At 46.8% G+C, this 24862-nt stretch overlaps 1 protein-coding gene and 1 long non-coding RNA gene across 14 annotated transcripts in view; one reads left to right on the forward strand and one right to left on the reverse strand.

Moving 5' to 3' along the window:
• Positions 1-17015, reverse strand: part of LOC136792054 (uncharacterized) — a 298855-nt gene extending 281840 nt beyond the window's left edge. For all 3 annotated transcript variants that reach the window (XR_010835207.1, XR_010835208.1, XR_010835209.1), the window contains exon 1: positions 16672-17015. This is a non-coding gene — a long non-coding RNA (uncharacterized lncRNA). The remainder of the gene's footprint in view (positions 1-16671) is intronic.
• The window catches only part of EXOC2 (exocyst complex component 2), a 151877-nt gene continuing 142940 nt past the window's right edge, over positions 15926-24862 (forward strand). For 6 of the 11 annotated variants that reach the window (XM_067006857.1, XM_067006860.1, XM_067006861.1 and 3 more), the window contains exon 1: positions 15951-16397. The gene's annotated coding sequence lies outside the window, so the exon portion shown is untranslated. Of the gene's footprint in view, positions 16398-24862 lie in introns of all 11 variants that reach the window. The other 5 variants (XM_067006864.1, XM_067006862.1, XM_067006865.1 and 2 more) reach the window with 3 other exon arrangements.

Consider the following 24862-nt stretch of genomic DNA (forward strand, 5'->3'; position numbering starts at 1 on the left):
CTGTTCTGTTTACGTAAATCATTCTGGCCATTTTTATGCCAATAAATTTGCTACCTCTTGAAAATCTGTATTAGGCTACATAGTCTTTGTGGTTCTCTGCATGTTACCCTGGCAATTCCCACCAGGCTGCGCACTGGCCAGCAAACAGATGCTGTCAGATGAGCAATCCCTCCAAGGACTAGCTTCCCCTGGACGCTAAGGCTCTACCTCTGGACTCGGGGACGCACGCGGACCCTCCGGGAGCTGAGACAGGACGAGAAATTCAGATTGTTGAGAATATCGTTGTAAAACACTGAGCTGAAATAATGCCATGGTTTGTCAGTCGGTTCCAAAGGACAATCAGACATTGCTTTTTCCAGTTTTGTTTTGTTTTTAAATTTTAGTTACCAATGAATTTGTAAAGGCGCACGCAGTTACGTATAAAATAAGATGTGCAGCTTAGCTGTGACCTTCAAGGAAAGAAGACACTTGACTTGCTGTTCAGGAAAAGTCACCATAAATGTTGGGAGGGCCTCGACGATGATTCTGATGTTTTTTCTACGTGCTAAAGACGGGCCTGGGCTTCCCTCGCTTCATAAAGCGTCACGTAGGAGTGAGGGAGGCCAATCGGCGTGGACCGGGTCGCGCTTCACTGAGGGCCTCTATCGAGAGCTGTACTCGGTTTCAGGGTCGCAGCTCGGCCGCACGCTGCCCTGTGCTGATGCCCGGCGGTGGGTGGGACGCAGGAGTGAGGGCAGACAGCCGGGTGCAGGACTCGAGCCAAACTATCAGCGAGATGCTGGCCGAGATCGCTTTCAGAACCTCCTCTCCCCTCGCAACGAAAGCGAGACAGGCGAGCGCTTGCCCCAGTGCAGTACCTACTAACTGCCCGAGTCAAAGTTGGTTCCGGAAGATGCAACACACTTTATGAAGCTCTCCAGGCCTTCCTCCGTGGCTTCCCATCACAGAGGACTCGTGGGGCCAGTGGCCATTTCCTGCTCTCTGCATGCTGAGCTCCTGCTGGTTCCTCAAAGCCCAGCAGAAAAGCCGCCTCCTCCGAGAGGACCTTCTGGATCCCCTGAGTACACTCTGTCGCCGGCTCTACTGCCGTCTGAGAAACAGATGACTCTCTAGCCCGCCATGGCGACTGTTTCTGCCTTTTGCCTGCGGGAACACGTGGCCCAGGTGGAGGCCACCTGCAGTTACCGAAGAGAGAACGCTCTCCCGCGAGAGCCTGCTGTCGTGGCAGCCCGGCTGATGCTTCTGACATTTGGTCAAAGGAGAGCATCCCATGGTGCAGGGGGTCCTGCTGCTGCTGGGCAGCAGGACCCGTGCTTTCTCGGGGAGCCCTGTGGGCCCGTCCGAGGAGCTCCTCCTGGAGCCGGGCACGTGGGCGTCTGCCTTCCACGAGCCCACTTTTTGAGCCTAGTGCAAAAAACCAGGGCGGTGATGTTCACAAGGGCCCCGATCACGGTGAAGCTGTGCAGAAGGCGGGAACCACGCTGCCTCTGCAGCAACACCACGGCGGCTGAGCTGGGCTCTGCTGCCAAAACAAACAACCCTGCACCTTCGGGAGCGAGGACAACAGCGCTTCCCTCTCACGCCGGTGACCCCGTCCTGGCCGCGGCTCTGCCCCACCCAGTCCTTCTCCCAGGACCTTGGCTGCAGAAGCAGTCTTCACCCAGAATGAGGCAGACACTCTCCGAGAGGGAAAGAAGGTGACAGGTCCCATGACTGCTTTTCAGGCTTCCTCTGCTGCTCTACCACGGAAAGAAGCCCGGGGCCGAGATGGACCCCAGCGGGACGGGAAGCCTGTAGGAGGGGCAGGGGCTGTCCTAAACAGTAATGTCACCCGCCACAACCTGTGAGAAAGATGTGCTATTGAAGCAATCCGGAAAGAACGCTAGACGAGCAGGTTCCTACTGAGTTTTACTGGAAATACAGTCCCTCCGATTGTCCGGTTCTAGACTTCAACATTTTCATCTGTAAAATCAGAGGTTTGGTCCATGTGGTGTCAAGGTCTCTTCCAACTCTGCGTTGAGCCCGAAGCCTTGCCTCAATGGTTATCTATTTTGCTATCTTATCCAGAGGACAAGCACCAGTATCATTTCTCTACTTCTCACCAAGTGCAGCGCGTGAGAACACTGGCTGAATAAATAAGTGAAACCTAATGAATAGCTTATGCTTTAGTGGGAATTCAATAGATGATTTCCTGGAAGCAGGCTCATGGCCCCCGCCTTGGTGGAGAAGGAAGAGAAGGAGAAGAAACAGAAACGCAGCACAAGAGGGCCTGGGGAGGGCAGGCCCCACAACGCAGCCTGGGGGGTTCCCGGCTCCTGGGACGTCCTCTCGAGGGCAGCTCCGTCACCACGGGACTCGGCCCTGGATCTCCCCATGGCTGAAAATTGCTTAACTTACTAAATCTAAAGGCATATGTATTTTGAAACTATTGCAGATGGAAAGAGGTTTCTTTCTTTTTTTTCCCTGTTCCGTGTTTTGTGTAGGGAAAGTGGGTAAAGCGCACACTCCCAAATCATTAGAATTCAATCATAGGAAACGCTGCAGTATTATGCAAAAGTGAAATTCCTGATTTTACTGTGAAAAGGAAATGATAGCCTTTCGAACCTAACAAAATAGCTGATTTGCCAAGAAAATGCTCTCAGCTAGAAGGAATCCGCCAGGAAGAAAAATAGTCAGTGCTTGGGTCCCATTTACTCTGTCTCTGTAAGGTGATGAATAGTCATGTTTTAAAGCTCTCCTACATTTACGACAAATACACAGCATTCTGATTTCAGTAATGACAAAGCACGATTTGGGTTTCACGTTTGATCTTCAGCTGGAGTGAGTGAGGGCCCTGACTTCCGCTCAGCCCTGCCGGTCCCGCCCCGCGGTGCAGCTCGCCGAGGTCACCTGCGCCGAGTCTCACTCCTTGTTCTAAGGATCGCGGCCCACAGTGACTCCTCAGTCATTGCACTCCTTGGTTGTAAGCGTAAATCGGATGTGTAGATTCACTTTTCATCAAGGCTCTGTGTGGTTTGAAATTAGATACAAGTAGACCCACAACACATAAAATCCATCCGAATAATAGGGGCTGTTTTGTAAGCTCAACCAACATCACGCAGCTGGAAAACCAACCCTTTTTCCTTTTTCCTTAACTAACTCCAACATGATGAGCTGTAAACCTCCACATGCTGTAGTGAAATCTGAGAAGTGAAACAGAAAGCAAGTGAAGGAACAACGCAGGAGTCGGGGACGAACGCACAAACCTTGAAGAGTCCTTTGTTTTCCAGCTTTCCTTTTGTGGCTTTCAAGTATTACCTTCAAATCAGTGATTTGAGCATTTCAGAAAAACACATTTAAGGAAAGGCACTTCTACAGCGTAACGTTTTTCCTCCCTCAGAAATCTGTACTCAGGGGACACTGGCCCTTTTGCTTTGGGGAGGGAAGGCGCCCCGTCTCCCTACCTCATGACACACCCACTGGCTACAAGCCGTGCCACCAAGTGGGAGGCAACCCACCCTGAAGCCTGACGCTTCTAACTCATGAGCATTTTACAGTTTTCACCAACTGTCTGGAGCATTTCTGTTTCCAGCGGCTAAAACTCTGTATGTGGGCGATACTGAGAACGTTAGGGAAGCTTAGGCTTTAAATATATAACGTTAGCAGAACTTCCAAGTGCTACTTCACCACTAAGCCCCTGAATCACGGAGCCTGGCAGCTCCGTGGGCAGGACGTGATGCCCGCTGCCCGCCTCTGGCGCCCCGTCCCCCCGCTGCTCCGCCGTTTTCCTTGGAGAGGGGCCATCTTCCCACTGTGCCTGCACCCCCTTCCAGGCCCCCTGCCACTCTGCTCTGTGTCCACGACCCTGCCTGCGGCGCCTGGGACGGATCTCTTGCCATTTCCTGCATTCTGCACAAGCACTAATTGAAAATTTGGGTGGCCTTGCTTATTTATTTTCCTGGAATGCAGTGGGTTATATTTTCATGGCATTTTCTCAGCAGTGCAGCATTTCAATTTCAAACTAGGACAATGAGAAGGAAAGCCAGTTCCCATCAGCAAAAGACAACTGTACCCAGTTTGGATTTGCAGGATGGCGTTTATAAATTGTGACTAAATGTAAACCATCAGAAATGCCTGTTTTTTTCAGGAAACTAAAAAGACAAGTTGACTCTCTCCCTAAAAAGAAAAAAAAAAAAAACATGGTGATGGGCTCAGTTACCACAAAAAAATGAAAGATAAATAGAAGGTAACATTCAAAACTATTTGGTAAAATTCAGCAATTCACTGTCCATGTCTAAATCTTCGTAAGACGCACTGGCTCGAATTTTCTGTTGGATTCGTGCATGTAAGAAAGCTTCACAGCGGCACTGGAGTTTTGTACAAATCACATCCTGGTTTGCATGGGCATTTCTCTTTAGCAATATGAAGGCTAACAGTGGAACTTTTAATTTTATCAAGATGTTATCCCATGTTATTCTAATAATCTACCACCGCTGTAAGTTTTGTATTGCTTAATATTTAAAGAGGAATCTATTTCAATGAAGTTGTGTAAAAACACAATTTTGGCAAAAATTGAATTTATACACATGGCTTAGAGAGTTTACACCTTAAAACTGCCTTTCGATTTCATCCTGAATGTGTGCATCTTTCATGTCTGAAATAACAGTATATATAGAGTGAATTTTTAATATCTGATACATTTTACATGAAATATTTTAAAAGAAAGATTTAGAATGGTTGAAAATATATGCACATGTTAAATAAACTTAGTTACCAAAGACAATGACTTTAATAAAACTCCCTGAAAAAGTGCCAGTTGAGGGGCAAATGCATTTCCAGTTTTGTGCCTTAAACAGTGCTGAGTCTAGGTCATTTTCTTAATCTTGAGAGCTACCTTCCCTTGGTTTGTATGCATTTCTGCCATTGGTGTAATTGACGGGTACACCAACTGTACATCAGTTCACCTCAGAACGGGACATTGATGAGACCTTTTCATGGAGCAAAGTTGCCATGGCTGTGATCTGAAAGTAAAATGTTCAAAAACATCTGAACTAGCTTGGGCAGATGACGTGGGCAATAAAGAAATTGCATCTGTTCATTTTATTCAACCAATTAATAATATTAAGTTGCTATTCTGAGTTACTTTTTAAAAATTGGAGATAGTGCTAAATTGTCAAAGAATCAATGACAATGGCACATATCTTCCCCTAAAAATAAGTACATAAAGGTATCTGTCTTCTCAGGTAAACAAACTTATTAAAGCTTCACTATAATTCATAAATAGGATTTCTTTTCCACACACATTTTGTCTTAAAATTAAGGGTGTTAAAGAGGAAAAAAAAATCTGTTGGACTATGCAAATATTGCTGAAGTACTGATTTTGAATATACAGATGGGAGCTGAATAACATAATTATAGTTTTTCATGTGCTACTGATTATGTATTTGAAACTGACTCTATAAGAAATGCTGTGCATATAATAATGGTAACACTTCATGTTTACATAGCTCTTCATAAACTTCAAAAGTATTTTTCAACATACGTAATTAAGGTTCATAATAACTCTTTGAGGCTCGCTTGCTTAAAAAGCACATTAAATTTTGTGCTTTAAGAAAAGGTATTAAAGGAAAGTAAGTGTATGTTTATCAAAAACATAGACATAGTAATAGAACCAAGCGCATGGAAAAACAGAAAAAGTTTACAGTTTAAATAAAGAAGATACTCGGTCTTGGATGGCCGTGCCAAATGTTTGATCCAGCGCAGCTCTTCTGACCTTCTGAACAGCTTAGAGAACAAGCTAGCAGAACTTCACTGGCTTGGTAAATTCAAATATATTTTATGTAGTATTTTTCCTTTCATTTCACTGACTTTAATAAAACGATAAAAGGAAATCGCATTATTCACATTCACGTCATTTTTTCCAGTAGTGGGCTTCTTATGTCTGTCTTGTTATGTTAAATTACACCTCAGGAAAACAAATGCCATCTGAGATACAGTCCATTAGGCGACTAGCCGCCGTTTGTAGTTGAGTCAGAACAGATATGGGGAAAGATATACTTGTACAAAGCCTCAAAAATAAAAATTACATATTTCTAATATTTCCCAGTATCATTTCCACTTCGCTGGAATTAACAATACATTGTAGTATGGCTGATGATTTCTTCCCTAGACGTGAAATAGCAAAATATTTTTTAAAAGAAATGTACTTCACAGAACAAACAAGAACCAAACCACTTCTTGTGACCATCCCTTCCCTGCATCTGGCGGAGCTGCCGCTTCCTTAGGTAGGGATGTAGGATGACTCCAGAGTATATTTTACAACTTGTGCGTAGACATAATTCACAGCCGAATTCAGGAACTGCCCAACAGAAATTAATTCCTAAAATGTCGAAACTACTCCTAATAAAACCGCCAAGTCTGGGCTCGAGGATTATTCCCATGACAGGGGTGGGCCATTACCCGCAGGGGAACAGGCTGCTGCGGGGACTGCACAGAACAGAAAACCGAAAGCCTCAGTACGAACATCTCCTCCTCTGTGCTTTCTCTGGAAACTTAACGACTTGGACAGCAAATGAGGTACCTGGACAGTGTTGCAGAACAGACTCGTTGGATCTACGTATCGGTTTTCTGCATCTGACATCCAACTGTACACAACTGACAACTTACCTGATTTGGATTAGTTTATCCAAAGCACAGGCAAAATAAACCAGGTCCTGATTTCTTTTTCTTGAGAAAATAAGCTGGTTCTTCTGAACACTTTCTTGTAATAGAGGCAAAAAGCGGTGTATAGCTAAGAGAACAAGGCACCTAACAGACTTCAGGCCAAGGATATGCCAGTGTAGACCGTCCACTCCCTTCAAGACGGGGAGTGCAGCCCAGACCCTCCCAAACACGATTCTCCAGTTACAAGGCCTCAGACAATCTCAAGAGCCATTGAAAGCAAAGCACAGTTTACAACCTTCCTGTGATGAGGAGGCCAGCCACAAAAGAGAAGTGTGTCAATCGGAGAATGTTTTAAACATTAGAATGTTGCTGTCAGCATTCCTTTCACATAGAGTTCTGCCGAAGGCCTCAATTTACAGAAAAGATGAAAGAGCTGGAGGAAAACAAGTATTTGAACTGTGACCGAGGGACAGGATGAGGCAGGTGGGCTGAAGCGGGTTAGGACAAGTGGAGTCTGAACATCTGAAGCGTGCAGCCCCCATGGTGGCCCCCGGTCCTCACACCCGCCGTCCGTAGGACTGCGGCCCCCAGGGGCCACCCCTCACCCCTGCAGCCCTTCCCAGCGGCTGATACCTCTACGCTCGGTTTTTCATTCGTTTCCTAGAGGGTGTGGGTGCGTATGCACGTGCGCGTGCATGTATGCGTGGGTGTGGGGAGCGGGCAGTGACCACGGTGCCCACCGCCGGCCTATGCTCAGCAAGCCCCTGGCCTACCTGCCAGGTGAGTCTTGCCCGAAGACGAGGCGGGGCACCTGTGCGGGGCACATCCCTGCGCTTGGGTTGGCTGCCTGCACCCGCCACCTCCCGTGGCTTTTACAAGGTGAAAGCGGAAGCATCAGTAAGTCCGTGCGGTTACTCGCTACTCTTCTGATTCTCAGAAACATTTGTTCTGTTGGGAAGTGGAAATGGAACGAGGGAAGGGAGGGGCATGGCAGGAGGGAAGGGGCCCTGGTCTGTGCCCTCGCGTCCCCTTCTACTCAGTTCTCCCCCCGGCACCCTGACTTGTCAGCTGAGGGTCCTCGCCTGCCTGCGGCTGCCTCTTCTGGTTTCCTAACAATTTTTCTCTTCACTATGAAAGTGTGATTTTCAGGAATAAAAAGCCACAGGATATAATCAACCCCCGTGAATCTAAGACGAATTATTGATGCAAAAGGGATAAGAAGTTGACACCTGTTGCTACTGTCTCTGGCAGGTCCGAGTGCTTGCTTCAGTCTTCTGGAACGTTCCAGTGGCCACCACCTCCTGCCCCCCGGGGGGCGGTGCCCCCTGCACTGGCCATGAGGCTCTCCATATGCTTATGTTCACAACGGCCTGAAAAGAACTCCAAAAGTGGATGGAGATGTTTACACCTCAGACTCCCACAGATTTTGTACATGAAAGAAGGTTTTTGTCTCTAAGTGTTTCTCAGCAATTGCAAACTACTATTAATTGTAAATATTGTTAGCAATATTAAGTTTATTATAACTATTACAGATATGCTGAAAAGATAAGTCAGCCTAAATTCATATATCAGAGTTGCTAAAATTTTTAATTTTTTCATCTTTAAATAAGCTGCTTGCTTAGTCTTCTTAGAAGTGCAGTTCATTAAATGCTCCTACAACGAGAGCTATTCTAATTCCCGCTTTAAAGAATGTAAGGTCTCTCAAGTTTGTAAAAGTTAATTTGCTGTTGCTGTTTACATGCTAAGACAACATGAAATCTCACTGGATAAAGGAGAAAGCTTTGATTCCATAAAAGAGCTACCTGTATCCTCTAATTATGTTTTATAAGCAAGGTCAGTATTCTAAGTTAGTTATTTAGGTTCATTAAATGTCATGAAAAAGATAACATTTATGGTGATTTAAAAATATTTAACATGCAGTTATCAGATTCCTAATCAGGATGGGCACAGTTTCCAAGCACATTTGATTTGTTATTGTCCTTTTACCAAAAAAAAGTGGTAATAATGTATATTTAATACTGTGTATTTAATTGTATGCTCGTATGAAGCTTACAAATGGCCTGCATTTCTATAGCTCCAATAGAGATCACAATAATGTGAATGTGTGTGCATATAATGTGAATTATAACATATAGACTTCCTCCTACACAAATCAGTTCACATTAAGAAATGCGAAGATCACTGACTTTTAAAGCAGCGTTTATCTGGGCTAGCACTGTAACAAGATTAGTTGTGTCAATAGCCTTGTGCCTGGGATTATTCCACCCCTAATTCTGCTTACATAATTGTGTTAAATTGTGTTAAAACTCAACCCTAACCCATACCCCAGTCCTTTACATGGTTCTGCTCAAAATTTGCTGATTTAAATATGCTAGGGTGTGCTTGAGAAACAAGCAGGAAAGACAGATTCTTCAGAATTTTAGCTCTTATTTTCTTATTTGTTAAAATCTTCCCCCGAAAGTTCTCTCAGACAATGAATTTGCTTCAGCCCTAATTGTAAATATTTATGAAACAAGACCTGCATGCAAAAAATAAAAAGACAAAACAGGATTTTTCATTTATCATCACCTTCCACCATCCAAAATATGTTGTTCTTATTTTACTTTTGGAAAATAAATATTGCGAACAAATAATTAGAATGTCTTTAATGGCAGATAAGCTTAATTTAATAGAGACAAAGAGAGGACGTGTAGGGAAAAAGAGTAATGCCCAGACTGTGAGGCACTGCGTCTATACTTGTTGATTTGAAAAGGAAGCTCGGATTGCTGCAAAATGCGTGTACACAGGACCTCTCTGAATTAGTGGCTAGATGATTAGTTTTGTGCAGAAAACAAACCTTTCTTTGAAAGTGCTTGTTAGAATTCAACTGCCTCTAGCACCAGTTAAACAGATATCTTAGACATTAAAAAATTACTACCAGCTCTACTGAGGTAGAATTGAATACAAAAATTGCACACATTTAATGTATACAATTTGGTGAGTTTGGAAATTAGACATTTTGAAAGGAAAGAATTATGGTGTGTAAACCAAGAAAGGAAAGCAATGTGAAAATTCTGTAAGTATAGGAAATCAACTAAAAACGCAAAAAGCTTGCCTCTGTTTGATGTGGGAAGCTGCCTGGTCTTGTTCAGGAAGAACATTCTCAATTCTTTGAGAATTAATTTAACTCTTATTTCTCTTAGAGCATGCCAAAACCCATGGGGTCGGAGGCGGCCAGGGCTGTACAGCAGTGCATTGCATCTCCTTTATTTGGATGATGTTCTACTTTACACTATAGTTTCTGGTCTGAAATTATATTTACTAGAACAATTGCTGCCAAATTTAGAGTCAGTAGTTAGCAGCACGTTTATGCAAAAACTATTAAACTGGATGGTTTAATTTTTTTCCTGGCTATTAACCCACGTTGTGTCTTGTCACACCACGGCTGGTCGCTCTTCCATTAGACAGTGGAAGAGAACTGGTACTTCAGAGCCAGCCAGCACTGTAACCAAGGAAAATAGGATCTGTCAATTCTGGTTCAAAACTGATTTTCATAAAGCATGAAAACCTCCTTCTAAACGTGTTCTGACAAATACAAGCTTACAAAGAGAAGGCCTATTAACAGCAGTGACAATGACATTTAAACACATCCAAAACACAAATGGCGTGAAAGGGCTAACAGCAGTCACTGAAGTTTTCTTCCGCAATTTGAAAACAGCAAGCAGAGCATATAAATTTCTAGGATAAAATTATAATTACAGCATTAAAGAGATAGTCTCCACTAGTTCTCAAACAAAACTTTGTTAGGGAGCCTCACAAGTCTACAGTTTGAAAAGCTGTTGTTTATTGGAAAGAAAGCATATGCACAGGCGAAAATCTGTCATTCGTATGTGTGCATTCGAGTGTCTCTGTTAGCAGGATGGATATGCTGCATGATACATATATGTAAAGCATAATAATGCAAATCAACACAGCCTCACACATCTGGGCTCTGAAAAAATGTGGCCAAGCTTGGAAGGCATTACTTTATGCAAAAGTAGGAATTCAACAAGAACACAATGTTGCAAATCAACCCCCATGTTTACATTGTATTGTTTTCCTCTTCATTGCTTTACTTCACAGGTAAGGACCTACCCACTCCAGTGCCACAGCCAGGGACAAAGAAGCAAAGATACTAGTTCACAGGGGCTGGGGGCTGGGGAGGTGTAGAGGTGATTCAGGACAGGGGGCAAAAGTTACAGAAACAGAAAAGGATCAACAATCTCCTCCAAGTTCAGAGAACTTATCTATCACCTATCTATCTATCTATGTATATTTAAACCAACAGCCGTATAATCAACTCCTGAGTGTTCAGGGACCATTGATACTTATTTTTAGTATGTCAAACTCCACCAGGAGCACAAAAATAAGTTCTTACTCAAATCAACTGGCTATACTTGGTTATCACTTCTTTTTTTCTTCAAATTCAGGTACTTCTTTAATTCAGGTACTTATTCAAGACTTGCATAGGTTTTAAAAAAAAAAAACCACACGTACAGGAAAGTAAACAAATCATAAATGAAAAACTGGATGAACTGTCACAAAGTGAACACACCTGTTATCATCACACAGGTTAAAGAGTAAATTCAATTATTGCCAGCACCCCAAAGTCTTCTTTCTGCCCTGTCCCAGTCTCATCTCCACCCCTAGATTACTGTTTGCCCACATAATTGAAATCATACAGCACTTATTCTTTTCTGCCTGTCTTCTTCTGTGCAGTATTATCTGTGAGGAGATTTTCATTGCTCTGCTGTACTTCATGACATAAATATGCCACTATTTATGTGTTTGTTTGTACTGTGGACAGGCATTTCACACACACCGATGTGAATGTCCTCTTACACATCTTTTGTGCCAATATAGACACAGTTCTCTTTGGTAGATGGCTGGGGACAGAACAGTATGTTATCACTTTTGTTATAAGGGTCCAGTCGGAAAGGAAAATGGTTCAGACTGTTGTCTCAAGTGTGGGCTGGATATATCACCTTTGGCTTTTAATTTTTTGTGTACTCCTCTCCCCTCTGTACCACGGAAAGTGTATAGGGAGCTCTGCCTTGCTGGGGGATGGCCCAGCATACTGGGCGGTGGGGAATACCAGCAGCTGCTTGCAGAGGAGCTCAGAGGGGGCAGAGGGGCAGGACCAACCTCCGGGATGCACAGGCCTGAGCTGGGACGCGGGCGTGCTGAGCAGGTCCTGCACACTGACGCTGGCTGTTGCTGTCGGGAACACATTCACTACCCCAAGCGGGGTACAGCTTGGTTCACAATGTAGGAGAAATCTACTGAAAACAGAGGGTGAGAAGACTGCCTTCAGGGAGTTTAAAATCTTTTATCAGCTTGGTGGGAAACCAAGCGTCGAGCAATGAAAGGACTCATAAATATCGTGTCACATTAGAATAAAAAAGAATGAGACCTGAAGCCAGACAGATCACATGTATGCAAGGCATTCCTAAAACTCCTGGGAAGCGGGAGGCCTTCATAAAGAAGTGTCCAGAGGCCCGTGACATGTCTCCCTGCCGAAGTGGAACCGAAACTGGCGACATCTGCCTTTACAGCGGAACACAAAGCACAGCGGCCAGTTAGCCGGCTGCTCCGAGCCCCAGAGTGTCAGGGCAAGTATCACATTGGTGGGATAAACTGGGAGCATGCACCATTTTCTACGGCTACTGATAAATGCAAGCATATAGGACCTTAAAGCGGAAAGTCGGAAAAGACAAAACACACATGCACAAAAACCTAAGACAAACTAAAAAGCTCCCTACCCCCTACTGCTGCCCAGCAATTTAAAACAAATTAAAATGCTACCTTTCATTCAGTGGTAAGTCCTTCATTTAAAACATGAAGAGGGCTAAATTCCTAGTCACAGAACCTCAGCAGCAGCAGGGCCTAGCAGGGCAGGGAGGCCTCACTCCAACCCTGTTCCCTCTCTCCAGGTGCCACACCTCTCATGTCTCTCTGGCAGCCAGTGACTGTCCTCAATCTCTGTCCTCTTCCAGACCACCTACAGACAGCCGGGAGAGACCACGGCATAAACACAGCTGCGTCTTTGTGCTGGTGGCAGCAATGGGGTAACGCTGTTGAAACACGGTATCCTTGCGCAGACCCAGCTTTATTTACAGGGCGCTTAACAAAACATGCAAAGAGAAGGTAAGCAGAAAAACACAAGGGCTCTGCTTTGCTGTAGAATTGGAGACATTTATTCTGAGGCCTTTGCAGATACGGCGCTTTGAAGCTGACAAGAAACACAGATACTGAAGTCCACACAAAGGCATCTGCTAGGAGTACAGGGTAGCCAGATTCCTTAACCAACAGGCCCAATCAGAATTGCTAAAACAGCCTCGTAACTGTTACAACCTTGGAGGTTTTCAAATTGTCCTGTGATCTTAAACCATAAAAGACTCCAGCAAAGAATGACAAAGCTGGGTGGTATTCGATGAAACCTCTCAGCGATTCATACTGCTGAGATCGACACAGTAAACTGGGCTCATTTTTGCCTCTACGTGACCATAAAGCACGTTCTGAAATAGACTGCTGGAAACAGCCATCTCCCCCAACTCTGCCACTATCAAGATGTATTGTTATGATTGTAACTTTCCGTTTTCCACTCAACACTTAGGTGGGTTGTGGTTAGTGCTATTACTGAGTGGCTGGCCTGATGTATTGAATACCTGCTGTGTAAGGCCCCGTGGTATCTACAATGGAGACAGGAATTTGCCATCAAGGGGCTTTGTTAAGCTGTGCGTTAACACATCCAATGACTGTCAGTCTTTGGTAAAAAGGATCACTAGATATGGCAAAATATAGTTGTTTTGAGGATTAGACTCTGTACTAACTATGGTCCATTACAGACTGATATGCCATGTAGCATAAAACACTTCAGGTGTTCACTTAAATGTAAAAAAAAAACCTACAGAATGGGGAAGTGCGCCATCATAGTGTTTGCTAAGACTGAAACCAAAGGAATTCCATGTTTCAAAGTTATTTTTTCCTCTCTAGGACAAACGAAATCTGATGCAGAATTGAAAACACAAGCTTTACAGTGATATTTAATTGCCTCAGCAGCTACTACAGCAATTTTGGGTTTAATGATTTAACTTCCGGCCAGCTTCTGCACGTATTGCACTAACATTTGCCAGCTGGCTTCAGAATGTGGACCAGAAGTTTAAGAAAAAAGAAACACTACCAGTAATTTTTATATTAGCAAAAGACTCGCTTTCTTCTTCTAGTGTTTCTGTCTCAGGGATACAGTATTATTTGTCATTTTTTTGATCCAGGAAAGACCTGTGAGTCCTCAAGAGTCATTCATACCAGGTTAATGGCAGGATCGCCTGACTCGGGAAACGATGCATCACCGAGAGCAAAGGAGAGACGAGAAACAGGTTCACTTTCACTGTGAGGCGGGGTACCACTGCCGACCTGTGCTTCAGGCCGCTGACTCGTGCTTCCTGTGTTTAAAGTGAATGATCCTGGGAGAGCTGAGTTACTCACACGGGAGCACTCCTTCCGAGGTAAAGGGGAGAAAAACAAAGTCACGCCAAGTGCCACAACTAAGAGCGTTTGTCTAAAATATCACCTTCTTTTTCTCAGGATGTATTTCTCTAATATAGGTGTGCAATTCAACACGTAAAAGTATTCAAATTGTAATAAGAATAGGCTGCTTATTTTTCTGTGATAATGCCTGTCTTGGCTGGACTCCAACGGAAGGTGACCCTCCAATACGGTTTCCAGGCTCGAATTTAACTTGGGAGGAGGTGATACCAGGAAACAACAGGAGGGGATGGGGAAGCCAGGTGGAAGGGGAGGAAGCAAGAAGAGGTGTGGGTGAAGGTGGTCCTGAGGGCACTGGGGCCCAGCCTCGAGGGCAGCTCTGGACACGCTGGATAGCACGCCTCCCAGCCGCTCCCGGAGCCAGGCAACCAGAGGTCCACACCAACTCCTTGCCTGTCTTTGGCTGAAGCCTGCTTCTGGGCCAGGAAACTCTCCAGTGCTTCCAGCCTACCACGTGTCCAGGAAGAAAGCCCCAAGGCACAGCGGCAGGTGTCAGAGAGCAGAGGGGCAGCAGAGGAGCTGTGGGTGGGCTCCGGTGGGCACTGCTACACCCTGCTGTGTTCACTTGGTCCTGTCACTGGTGCCTCACGCTGAGTTACACCCACACCAGGTGTGCTGACAGGCTGCGCTATGGGCTCCTGCTGCGCTCGGTCCTGGGGCCATAGAGGTTCTCTGTATCTTCCTCCTTTATCACTCGTTCTGCATGTCCCTCTCTCTCCACCAGCATCTCTGCTGGCCTAGGTTGCTTGCTTGATGATGTTGCTTGCTTCGTCCCTGTGGGGTCTGAGCCCCTGGTTGCCATGCCCCTGTCAGGCCAGGGGTGCGGCGTTATCCATTTGCTGCTATCACCAGGCACGGAAAAGATGCCCAGTGAGGGCCCTGAGTCCAGAAGTAATCCTCCCTGCCCCTACTTCCTACTGATTATAAGGGTCATTTTTTCTTTGTCGCCTGTATGAGGAGCCCAGGGGAGGAGAAGTCTTTAGATTGAGTGGAACCTTGTGTCCCCTGGCAGAGCATCCTCGGCCCTGCAGCAGGAGCCAGGGCTGTACTGGGGACGCAGCACCGTACGCTGGTATGAGGTTCACAATACATCTTGCATCCCATAGCACAGCACCTCACCCTCGCAAAACGTTATCCCCGGCCAGAGCCACAGTTGTGCCCTTGAGGCCATTCTAATGTTCTACCAGGGTGGCACCTTCTGGGTGTGTGAAGTAGGGCTGACCCAGTGCATCTTGCGGTACTGGCTCCTCTGTCATACCTCTTTCACTCTCAAACGGGTCCCTATCCCAGGTGATATCACGGGAAGCCCCCTAATGATAAATCAGACACAGTGAACAACTAACTGCACAGTGATGACTGCCAGAGCCCTGCAGGCAGGGAAGACGAACCCGAACCCGGATCTGCATCTGGGTCTGAGGAAATCCGCTTGCCACCCAGTGGCTGCTTGGCCTCCGGGAGGGAAGGCCCTGTCCCCCGGCTGCACCTCGGCCTCCGCGTCCGAAGGGGCGGGCGCAGCGCGCAGCTCCATCGCCGCCACCACGGCTACACACTCCCAGGCCCCGGAGCAAACAGGCCCACCCGTCGGCTGGAGTAACCCGCACATGCAAGCGGAGAGGAGGGCCGGGGAAGAAGAGGCGCAGACAGCCCTCAGCCCTGGAACACACAACGCGCGGCTCCTTCCGCACTAAACCAAGTGGCCGGAAGAGCGCGTTCCCTTCCGGTCCTGCCGCGCTCGGGGCGGCGCGTCACTTCCGGCCGGCCCGCGGCGGCCGCTCCCTGTCAGGCAGCCGGTTCCCCCGGGCCGGGCCCGAACGGTCCGCCTTTCGATGTCGGAGGCCGGCGCCCGGCAGCGCCCGCCCGCCGAACCCAACCACTGTCCACGCTCAGGGCTCCCGGCCGCGAGCACCATGGCGTCCCGGCCTGCGTGTCGCCTGCCGCCCAGACGCGGAGGCTCAGCCTGAGGCTCCTGAGGAACCGGGGTCGCGGCCGGGTCCTCCGCTCCCATCCGTCTCCCAACTCCCGCCCCCACCCCGCCCCTGGGGCTCGGCCGTCGGCCGCTCGACGCTCGACTGCGCGGCGGATCGACGCCCTCGGCGCTCCGGCGGCGGAAGTGAGGGCGTTGGCGGCGGAGCGGCTGCGGCCGGGGAGCCTTTGGTCGAGCGCGGGGCCCTGTGCGTGCGGGCCTGCAGGTAGGTGTGTGTGGGGGGCTGAGGCCTTGGCTGAGGCTGGCCGGGGCCGCGGGCGGAAGGGCCGGCGACCGCCATCAGCCCCGCGCCGCCCTGCAGCCGCGACCGTGCGGAGGGGCCCCTGCGCGGGTCCCGGAGCCCCGCCCCCGCCCCGCCGTCCGGGGCCCCTGCAGGGGACTCGGAGGCCCACCCCGGCTCCCGGCGTGCGCCTTCGGAGCGCCGAGCCTCGGGGGCGGGTGGCCGTTGGCCTCAACTGCTCCGTGGCGCGCCTGCTTACCTGTTCCTGCGTAGGGTTGGGGGGTTCACTGGCGGAGAGCGAGGTCAAGAGGCCGGTGTTGCTTGTTTTCTTCGGTGGCGTCACTGGAGAGCTGCACCGAGCGTTTCCTAGGCGCGCGTCGCCGTGTCTCCGGATCGATTGCGTTATCCTCACTTGACGGACGGCGAGACGGAGCTCATCGTGGCGGCGCGCCTAGCCCGCAATCAGCGCGGGCTGCCGTTGCGGCCGCGCCCGGACGCCGGCGCTCCCCCCGTGAAGCCGGGGCGTGCTCAGGCGGGCGGGAAACCGCGCGCAGGCGCTTCTCTCGGAGGGGAAATAGGCGACCGCTCCTACTAGCGAGTCTGAGAAACGTGTGCCTTTTTTTTTTTTTTTTTCCTTTCCTTTAATGAAGCTGAGTAAACTTGCAAGGAAAGCTATAACAGAGTGTTTTAGAACGCTGAAGTCAGTCACCTGGATGCGCTGTATTGAAAAGCTCGTTCTCGCTGAGGGTGTGCGCACCGCTCCTCGAATGCCTGACACGATGCTCTGCTTACATTCTGGGCAGGCTTGGTGTAAAGACAAGAACTGACAGCCGGAAGCGTCCCAGGGAGCCTCTGTGTCCAACGTGGTGGATCCACAGCGGGTGATGGAAAGAGGGCGATGCGTGCTTGGTACTTAGATGCTCTCTTCTGTCTGGTTCAGTAGAAGTCTAGTAGTTTTAAACAGAGGGCCCCCCAGCACAACTTGGAACAACTCTTGGAAGTTTCCGAAAATGATTTTTTCTTCTTGCCAGGCATTTAATTTCCCGAGCTGAATGTCGTGTTGAAAGTTAACCTCTCTAAAAGACGGTTTATGGGCATGCTAAGTCGAATTTTCGTTCCTCCCACCGATGTTGGAGAGCCCGTGCTGTATGACTCTAATGGGAAGGGGCTCTAGTACTTAAAATTTTTGCGCAGGCAGCCTTTTGATAAAAGACTTAGGACAGTTTCTAGTGCTGGGCCCGGCAGCCTGAGGCCATGTGGGAAATGCTGGTTGTACAGTTAGCCTCTCCATTACTGTTCACCCGTTCTCCACCTAACTCCTGTCATGTCGCCAGGGTTCCTAGTTCAGGGCCTGCCACAGAGTAGAGCGTCTACATGTTTTCCGAGTGCGTGGGTTTTAGGCCCGTGTTGAGTAGAGAGGATTGTAAATTGACTGGGGTGGAAGTGACGTCCATCCCTCTGCTGAGCAGTACGCTAGGGCCTTGATTGCTCTCAGGCCTTGGGGAAGGTGTTTCTGGATCCCCGGGAAGTGCCTGTTGAGACCGCATGGTGGAAGTGTTAGCTACAGTCACATAATTCTGTGCATGTTTATGTCGATTGGAAAGAATTGTTGATACAAACACAAGCTTACAGTAATTGTAGAGAAATGGTGCATCTCTGTGGACACACCTGTAGGCAACCTTAGACCTCAGTTTGAAAATTATGGAGTCAAAGCACCATTTACTGGTCCGTGTGCTACCACCACCTGCTTTGTAGCATGGGCTGAGCTACTTAGCAGCCTTTTGGGGTTCAGTTTCCTTGTACCTGAGAATACATAAAACTAGATAATCTCAGAGTTCTTCCTGCTTTGAAATTTTCCAACTCAGTGAATCCTATAACCACTTAGCGCTTGTCCTGTCCTCTGGTATCTTTGGGGTTGTAGCTATTGTTGGTATTTACACGTCTGTCAAAAGACTAAGCTCTTGCCAGACAGGGATTAGCCTTAGTCATTTTTGTATCCCAATTTTAGCATATGCCTGACACATGTTAGAAGTAAGATTAGTCTGTATTCAGAAAGGGGATATTTTTGCCCTCTCCATTAAATAGCCAAGAAGTAAGCTGCAGTTTTCAGTGTAAGTACAGCAGGAATTCAGAGGGAGGGAGGCTCTTTTGGGGTTGGAGCAATTGGGAAGGCTTCATGGAGATCAGACCTTGATGGGGGAGGATGTGGCCCTTCCGAGAGAAGGCATGTGAACGTCTGGGTGGCTTAAGAGAAACAGAGGCCCATAGGCTGGGGAGTGAGTGCATTTTGGATTATGGAGTTCCTTGAACTTCAGGCAGAGGAGTTGGGAACTGACTTACGAGGCTTTTTTTTTCCTGGAAAATTGTATTGGGTTTGCTCAAAAGCTTCATTAACATCCTTTAATACTGTTGGTAGCAGTTAAGACTGAGGTGGACTATACAGTTTGCTTAATTTTCGATTTTGGTTTGAGTAATTCCTTCTACTTACTCTTTCCCACGTACAATCAGTCTCGGTGCCAGTGTGGAAAGAGCAGTGGACACCGGGACTTAGGAAACCTGGGTCTTAGTTAGAACACAAGCTGCGCAAGGCATCCTCGGCACCACCTGCGGTGCTGTCTGGCACAGGTTCGCTTTCAGAAGTCCTTGTGCAGCGCTGACTAAGCTCTGCCTCTGCTACTTGCTATAGCTGTGCCACTTTCGACAGGGTCGACCTTTAGTTTCATCTGTAAGCTTTGGTGCATTTTTTACGGCCATATCCGCTTGTAAAGTGCGGGGTGTATGATTTTAACTTCTGTTGTATTGTAATTTTACTGAAAGACAAAACAAGATAAAAAGCAAGGAATATTTGGTTTTAGTTTAATTTTCATGAAAGCCCCATGTGATTGACATATCTGGGTAAGTCAGAGTGTCAAGAATCAGAATTCTTGCCAGATGGTTCAAATAAGGAGATTTAAATAAAGAAACTCCTTGCCGAGGTGTGGGCAGAGTGGGTGAACAAGCGGGATAGTGAGCCCCACGGGCACCTAAGCAGCTGGAGGGGACAGAGGAGAGAGCAGAGCTGCCCCAGCTGGGGCCTCGCGGAGGGCTGGCTGCTGCCAGAGGTGTGGTGCTGGAGGCTTCGGGAGCAGGACTGAGGTGCCCCAGCCTGAGACGGGTTCGCCTCCGAAACCCGCAGCTCGGACCACCCACTCTTTGCTGGCAGTCTCTTGTCTTTCCGAGCCTCACTCAGTTACCTCCCTCTACTCCTTCACCCGGTTTTCCGTCTCCCTCCTACCAGGATGCTCAGTTGTGTCCTCCCCCATCTCTCTGTGGCATCTGGCCGACAGATTCTCAGGCCTGGACCATCTCAACTTGTTGCCTGTTTTGAATGCTTGAACTGAGGTTCTGAGACCAGAAGGGGAAAATCATAGCGTCTGGATTTGTGCCGCTATAAATCTGTGGTCACCACTTGCAAGTGGCCGTCAAAGAGTTTTTAGAGTTTTCTTTGTTAGCCACTTGCTGCTTCTCTGCAGAATCCATTTTAAGCATTTTCTGCTCTTCTCAAACCTCTCATCCTTTCACATATAATCAGTCTATACTCAGCAGATAATCTTGCCACCTTAGAACTCTAAGAGCTCTCAGGAGAATCCTGGGCTCTTTCTTCCAGAACCTTCCCTCCTCCCAGTTACATTGAAAGTGGTTGTCTCTACCCCAGGACGGACCCCTGTACCCTCCACTGTGCCTTTGGGTGCGCTTCACTCAGTGCTTATCTCTTGCTAAAGGCCCCTCCTTCCAGTCAGCCTTTAAACATGCTTAGCCGGCAGCGAAGCAAAATAGAAAAGCAACAACAGAAAGGTAGCATCCTCCTTTGATTTCACATTCACCTATTAGAGTTTCTCTCTCTCCTTCCCTTTCCAGCCAGCTTTCTTAAATAGTTGTTTACATGCCACATCAGTCACCCCACTGCTGTCTGGCTAGGTGCCCACCACTCTGCTGAAGGCCAAGGTCACCTGGGACCCCCTTGTCACTAGGTCTTGTTCCTGCCATTTCCCCAGTGTAGTGCCAGAGACCCACGGATGCTTAATAGATACTTGTTTTGACTGAACAGTCTGAGGGTGCTCCCTCATTTCAGATCACGGTTTATCTGCATCTTTTTGTTTTTCTCTTTCTTTATTAAAGATTTTTTTGATGTGGACCATTTTTAAAGTCTTTATCGAATTTGTTACAGTATTGCTCCTGTTTTTACATTTTGTTTTGGTGTGAGGCATGTGGGATCTAAGCTCCCCCACCAGGGATAGAACCCGCACCCCCTGCATTGGAAAGCAAAGTCTTAACCACTGCATCACCAGGGAAGTCCCCTCTTTGTTTTTCTTAGGGATGGGAAATCTGACACGGTCATCTTTTGAGGTGCTGGGTAACTAGTCTCTGTATATATCTTAAATCTTCTGGGTCCACTAAACAAAAATAGAAATGTTTTATCTGATAATGACCTTTTAGTGTTGTCCAGGTGACATGTCTTTCCAGGGGGACCTGGACATTTTTTTCCCTAAAAAATTACATTTCCTAAAATATCAAGAAGTACGTTTTGTCCACCCCATGTGGATCTAGTAAAGAGGAAGTGGTAGGGACACGGGGACAACTGGCAGTAGACCTGACCGATGAACAGTGCCGTGCTTTGACATGAAGCACTCTCCTTCTTCCTTCCAATAAGTAATAAGTAGTGTATCTTCTTTGAGGCCTTAGTTCTTATGTTTCTTTTTTTGAAGGGTGGTGGTAGAGGGGATGGATTTGCACTGTTCTGTTTCATTTTTGATATGTCATCAGTGTCCAGTGACATGAGTTAGAATACCAGTCATCTTTGGACCCACAGCGTTTAGCTTTGAAATGTAGTGGAGGTAATTGTCCCCTAGGAGGAGACTTAGCCTGCTGAGGCAGAGATTTTATAGTTTCTGGGAAATAAAGGAGCATTTTAATAAACTCTTCTAATTAAGATGGAATCCAGTGCTTATTTTAAGGGAATAGCTGGGTAATCAAGTATTTATGTGACAGATGAGGTGTGTGGGAGCTCTGGAGAGTGAATTGTCAGGCTTCCCCTGTGGACTGTCTGGCTTCCAGCATTCCCTGCTAGTTGCCTTGTGTACCTTCTCTCCCTTAAATCCCGTACCTCCAAACATTGGAGCAGGAGTGAAGGTATTTTTCCCATTAAAAAAAAAAAAAATTAAGTCCCATTTATCAGTTATATTTTTTAAATCATTGGATTTTTTCCCCCAAATGAGTTGAAACTTATACATTCATTAAAAAACCCAGTATACCTCAGTTATACTTCCTTTATGGGAGTAATAAAGGAAAGAGGTATAAGGAGAGAGCTGGGAAAGCAGGGATGCTGTATCTCTTGTCTGTCCAGCTTTTCTTCTGACATCCCTTCTGAGACCTTACGAGCCTTCTTAGTACACTTGGTACCCCACGGATTCTTTCAGATTTGTGGTGACTCTCTTTTTGTTAACCATGATTTTGAGATGGAGCAGGAGGAGGGAGATGATTAACTTCGGACACTGGACAGGAGTTCAGGACCCTGTGCCTAAGACTTGTCCCACCCTGAGTGCGAGATGGTAAAGGGTGTGGCAGTGTGATAGAACTTGACCTTGCTCAGGGAAAGTAGAGTTTACAGAGGACGGAAGGAGGTAAATCACCATTCTCTGAGACTTTTCTCCAGGTCTCTGGGAGATCCCTCTGGGGCCAGCTGCCCCTGCTGTGCCTCGCCCTCGGGGGCAGGTCTATCCTAGGATAGGTTGAAGTGGCTCCAGGAAGATGTGGTGAATTCTGCAGTTTGGGTCTATTGGTGGGTGGCCCAAGAATCTAGCTGAGTTTGATTTTATTTTTTAGACTCATTAGGCAGCTCTGCAACCAGATTTTTCTGGGCGTCCTTTGGATCCAGGGCGGCTCTGGGCAGGATAGGTCTACCTAGTGCTTCTCAAACACTCCTGTGCACAGAATGGCTTAGATGTGTATTAGTGGGTTGGGCTGGGCTACTGGGAGTCCGCCTTGCTGATTTGCTCCCTGGTGATGCTCATTTGAGTAGCATGGGAGTGGAGGCGGGGTGGGGGGCGTTGGGGAGTTTATTATTGCTATTGGTGGTTTGGGGGAGGGGGGCTCAGTTTTCTACGGCCTGAGCTCAGAAAATAGTGCTTCAGCATCAGGAGGCTTTCCTTGGCCTATTTGCTGAAGGTTCTCCAAGTCTTCAGTGAGTCAGAACTTCTGTTTTTCCAACTCCTGGCCTAATCCCTTTAGCTGAGCTGGGCCTCTGGGTACCTGACAGTGAAAGAACACCTGATCACTCGTTCAGATTTCTTGTCTGCTATTCAAATCAAAATTCTTCCTTACTAAATAGTAAAAAATTTTGGTTTAATCCTTTTAAAGCTACTTTGGTGGTTACGTTTTCTGTTTTTTCCCCCTAATGGTGCTACTTGTTATTTTTTTTCTATGTACATTTAGCCTGAAGTTATGTAAAAAAAAATTACTGTGTTTTTTTTTTTGTATCAATAAATCTTTTGGAAAATTAAAATTGTGCCACAATGAAATATGGGAAAATTATAAAATTAAAATTTTCTGACCTCTGTTGCAGAAACACTTCATATTCATGCTGTGCGCTTCATTAGAGGAAAAGAGGCAGGCGGGTTAAAACCAACGTAATATAAATCTAAAAGAAAATGCATTTATTTAAGTATATATCATAGATTATAAGAAAATACGTTTGTCTTTATTTTAATGAAATGCTTTTATAATGGTAATTTTCTCTTTTGACCTGTGATGTATAGGAGGTTAATTGATGTTAAATGGATGCTTTGTTAATCCTTCATCAGCTACTAAATTGGTTGGGGGAGTACAGGTCAAGGCCACACAAGGCCGGGACTGGCTTGTTTTCTCAGGGAAACCACACTTCGCTGTCCTGCCTCTCTCCCTTTCTGGCTCTCCATCCCCTCCTCCCCACCCCACCCCTGCCTCCCCCTCCCCCCTCCGCTCCCCCTCATCCCATCTCTCTCCTCTCCCCTCCCCCTTTCCCCCTCCCGGCCCCGAGTGACAGCTGTTGGACGTTGCGTGCGAGTTGAGCCGGCGCTGTGTGGTCCGAGTGTGTGGTCTCCTTCAGCCGAGAGGCTGCTAACAGGGTGGATGGGAGAGAGCACGACTGTTTACTTTACTTTCTTTCGGATGCCGGGATTGTGCCCAGAGTTTCTCCTAAGCACGAGCAGCTTCGATCCCTCCCAGCTGGGCTGCAGCCTCCGCCTGCGCTGTCTCCCTGTTTGATCCCCGAAGCTCATGGCACTGCTGAGTGCTGGGGTGATTTTGCTTTTGCTATGCCAAGATACGTGGCCTTGGAGAAGTTTCTTTTGAGATAGAGCTAGGGAAGTAAAGCAGAAATTTCAAGATAAGTGACAAAGTTGATGCAGTTTTAGAAATTGGGAAAGCTATTATACAAAATTTGGGTCAAATTAATCCAGCTCTGCTTATGTAAAGGAATCTGGGAGTTAAGTGACATCCTGTCACGTATAACAATTTTAATAAAAGTAACCAATTTAAGCTGACAGTTGATTCCTTGACCTTTTGTGAAAATCTACATTGATTTTGGCATGCCTGTTTACTGTAGTTATTATGTTGTCAGCCGTCATATTGGCTTATTTCATGGTAAAGATTTGACAAGTCGAGACTATTAAAAAAAGAGATAACAGGCCCCCAAATGGAAGCACTTGTGCTAAAACCCGTGTCACCAAACTGAGACTTTACTTTAATACCTTATTTAATTGCAGTTTCAGGCTTTCCCAGGAAGATAGTCTTAACCAGTCAGTCTGAAATTACCTGGTCAGGACAGTGAGGTAATCTCTGCTGCTCCCCTGAGGAAGGTGACCTTGCCTGAAACAGCTCTGTGCTGGTAACTTCTTTATCCAGCCTCTTCTGCCTGCAGAAGTCTTCCACTGGGTACAGCTTGGAGGAGGACCGCCTTTCTGTTTGCTAGATGGGGTGTTGCCCAGTTCATGAATTGTTGAATAAAGCCAATTGGATCTTTAAATTTACTCAGTTAATTTTTTTTTTAATGAGACAAATGAAACTTTGTTTTCATGCAATAATATAAATTTAGGATAATATCTTATTTTCCTAATTCTTTCATTATAAACAGCTTAGTTTCTTGATTTCATTCCTCTCTGATTCCCGAACATTCTCATAGAGATGGTTAAATATCTTGTGACTTAAAGTGAGCACATGTGGACTGTTGATGTCATTGGGATTTTCCATTGTTTACTTCTTCCTCTCCCTGTCTTCCCAGCAGTCTTGCTGGAATGGAGTTGGTGTTGCTGATGCCTGTTCAGGACTGGAAAGGCCTAGGCCACTGACGCTTTCCAGAGGGGCTAAGCTAATACAGGTGGCTTATTGTTGTTCGACTGCTTTTCCCGCTGATTTTAACCCTAGGTTTCAGTAAA

Source organism: Kogia breviceps, chromosome 10 (assembly GCF_026419965.1).
Source record: "Kogia breviceps isolate mKogBre1 chromosome 10, mKogBre1 haplotype 1, whole genome shotgun sequence".
Taxonomy (NCBI): Eukaryota; Metazoa; Chordata; class Mammalia; order Artiodactyla; family Physeteridae; genus Kogia; species Kogia breviceps.